This window comes from Macaca mulatta, chromosome 2 (assembly GCF_049350105.2).
Source record: "Macaca mulatta isolate MMU2019108-1 chromosome 2, T2T-MMU8v2.0, whole genome shotgun sequence".
Classification (NCBI taxonomy): Eukaryota; Metazoa; Chordata; class Mammalia; order Primates; family Cercopithecidae; genus Macaca; species Macaca mulatta.
Genome location: NC_133407.1, coordinates 41,151,318 through 41,155,000, shown reverse-complemented (window position 1 = coordinate 41,155,000; position 3,683 = coordinate 41,151,318).

Here is a 3,683-nt window from a genome sequence, read left to right as displayed (position 1 = left end):
AGACCATCCTGGCTAACACAATGAAACCCCGTCTCCACTAAAAATACAAAAAAAATTAGCCGGGCGTGGTGGCGGCGCCTGTAGTCCCAGCTACTCGGGAGGCTGAGGCAGGAGAATGGCGGGAACCCGGGAGGCGGAGCTTGCAGTGAGCCGAGATCGCGCCGCTGCACTCCAGCCTGGGCGACAGAGCGAGACTCCGCCTCAAAAAAAAAAAAAAAAAAAAAAAAGTAATAAGATAAAATTAACATAGAAATCAGTTTTCACACACACAATTACCAGTGACATAACACCAATAAGAATACTTAAGAAGTAGGCAAAACATATAATGAGGAAAACCATAAAATATACTTGAAAAATACAAAAGTAGACTTTATGGTAAAATATCTTTTATTCTTGGATAGATGACAATTTTAAACATATCAATTATTCTCAAGTTACACAAATTTAAAATGATCCTAGTCATGATACCAATAGTTTTGTTTTGTTTTGTTTTGTTTGTTTGTCTAAAGCTACACAAGTTGATTTTAAAGTTTACTTGGAGAAATAAGAACAGACAGGAAACTTTCCAAAAAAGGGCAATGGAGGGATACTGGGCATATTATATATTAAAAACATACCATAAAACCTGCATGGGCCAGGTGCGGGGGCTCACACCTATAATCCCAGAAGTTTGAGAAGCTGAAGTGGGCGGATCACTTGAGGCCAGGAGTTTGAGACCAGCCTGGCCAATATGGCAAAACCCAGTCTCTACAAAAAGTACAAAAATTAGTGTGTGGTGGTGCACTCCTGTAGTCCCAGCTACTTGGGAGGCTGAGGTGGCAGGATCGCTTGAGCCCAGAAGGTGGAGGTTGCAGTAAGCTGAGATCACACTACTGAACTCCTGCCTAGGTGACAGAGCAAAACTGTCTAAAAAAAAAAAAAAAAAAAAATTCCTGTATAATTAAAACAATGTAGTACTGTGTAGTATTGATGCATTGGATAGCTCAATGGACCAGAAAGACTGGAAATAGGCCCAAATGTATATAAAGTTTTCATATTAAGTGACATCTCAAATTACTGAAGAAAAAGAATGTTTTTGTTTGTCTTTTCAGAGACAGGATATTGCTCTGTTATCCAGGCTGGAGTGCAGTGGTGTGATCATAGCTCACTGCAGCCTCAAATCTCTAAGCTCAAGCAGTCCTCCCATCCCAGCCTCCTTAGTAGCTAGGACTACAGGCATGTACCACCCCACTTGGCTAATTTTTTTAACTTTTTTTTTTTTTTTTTTTTTGAGACGGAGTCTTGCTCTGTCGCCCAGGCTGGAGTGCAGTGGCTGGATCTCGGCTCACTGCAAGCTCCGCCTCCCAGGTTTACGCCGTTCTCCTGCCTCAGCCTCCCGAGTAGCTGGGACTACAGGTGCCCGCCACCTTGCCTGGCTAGTTTTTTGTATTTTTTTAGTAGAGACGGGGTTTCACCGTGTTTGCCAGGATGGTCTCGATCTCCTGACCTCGTGATCCGCCCGTCTCGGCCTCCCAAAGGGCTGGGATTACAGGCCTGAGCCACCGCGCCCGGCCTAAATTTTTTTTGTAGAGATGGATTTCACTATGTTGTCCACGTTGATCTTGAACTCCTGGCCTCAAGCAATCCTCCCATCTTGGCCCCCCAAAGTGCTAGGATTACAGGCGTGAGCCACTGCACCTGCTAAGATGATATTTTTAATAAATAGAGTTGGATATACGGATATTTATTTGGAAAGAAACTTGGGTTTATACTTTATATACCATAATAAACTCCAAAGAGATCAGAGATCTAAATGTGAAAAATGAAACCCTATAAATACCAGATGAAAACACAGGTAAATTTCCTTATAACCTAGAACGAAGGAAAGCCTCTGTAACTATATCTTAAAATGCAAACACAGGAAAAGATTGATACATTTTGACTATATATAAAAATAGATAACTTTTGCATGGCAAAGAAAACATACCATAAACAAAGTTAAAAGGTAAATGACAATCTGGTGATATATACTTGCAACTCATCACCAACAAAGTGCTTATCTTCCCGAAATATAAACGATATAGACCCAGTAATCCCAGTTCTAGGGATATGTCCTAATGACATATGTCCACAAATTTTAAAAAAAAGCATAAGCACAGGTTATTCATTGTAGCATTATTTGTAGTAGCATAAGATTAGAAATAACCTAAATGTTCACCAGAGGACTAGTTGAACAAACACCCAAAGAAATAAGATGAAGCCTTAAAAAATAGAAGAATGTGGTACATGAAATTTTATACATGAATATTTATAGCAGCGTTATTCATGTTAGCCAAAAAGTAGAAATAACCCAAATGTCTATCAACCAATGAATGGATAAAATGTGGTATATCTATACAAAGAAATATTACACAGCAGTAAAAAGGAATGAAGTACTGATAAATGCTATGTGGATGAACCTTGAAAACATTATGCTAAGTGAAAGAAGCCAGACACAAAAATCCACATGTAAGACTCCATTTATATGAAATGTTCAAATTAGATAAATCTATAGAGATAGAAAGTAGATTATTGGTTGCCTAGGGCTGAAGGAAGGGAGTAGGGAATAAAGAGGAATAACTGCTAATGAATACAGGGTTTCTTTTGGGGGTGATGAATATGATCTCAAACTAGATTATGGTGATGGTTACACAACTCTGAATATATTGAAAACATTGAATTGTGGCTGGGTACGATGACTCATTCCTGTAATCCCAGCACTTTGGGAGGCTGAGGCGGGCAGATCACTAGGTCAAGAGATCAAGACCATCCTGGCCAACATGGTGAAACCCTGTCTCTACTAAAAAAAAAAATATAGGCCAGCCACGGTGGCTCATGCCTGTAATCCCAACACTTTGGGAGGCTGAGGTGGGCAGATCACGAGGTCAAGATATCAAGACCATCCTAGCCAACATGGTGAAACCCCGTCTCTATTAAAAATATAAAAATTAGCTGGGTGTAGTGGCACATGCCTGTAGTCCCAGCGACTTGGGAGGCTGAGGCAGGAGAATCACTTGAACCTGGGAGGCAGAGATTGCAGTGAGCCAAGATCGCACCACTGCACTCCAGCTTGGGCAACAGTGAGACTCTGTCTCAAGGTAAAAAAAAAAAAAAAATACAAAAATTAACTGGACGTGGTGGTGCACACCTGTAGTCCCAGCTACTCAGGAGGCTGAGGCAGGAGAATTGCTTGAACCCAGGAGGTGGAGGTTGCAGTGAGCCAAGATTGAGCCACTGTACTCCAGCCCAGCAACAGAGCGAGACTCTGTCTCAAAAAAAAAAAAAAAAAAAAAAAAAAAAAGAAAAAGAAAAAGAAAAGGAAACATTAAATTGTACACTTAAAGAAAGAAGAATGTGAGAGATTCTTATAAACTGATATGGAGTGAGTTCTAGGTTATAAGTGAAAAAAGCCAGATGCAGAACAGTATATATGATATGGTTTGGCTCTGCGTCCCTACCCAAATTTCATCTTAAATTGTAATCCCTATAATCCCCACACATAGAGGGAGGGACATGGTGGGAGGTGATTGAATCATGGGAGTGGTTTCCCCCAAGCTGTTCTCATGATAGTGAGTGAATCATCATGAGATCTGATGGTTTTTATGTTTGACAGTTCCTCCTTCTCTTTCTCTCTTGCCTGCCACCATGTATGATGTGCCTGCTTC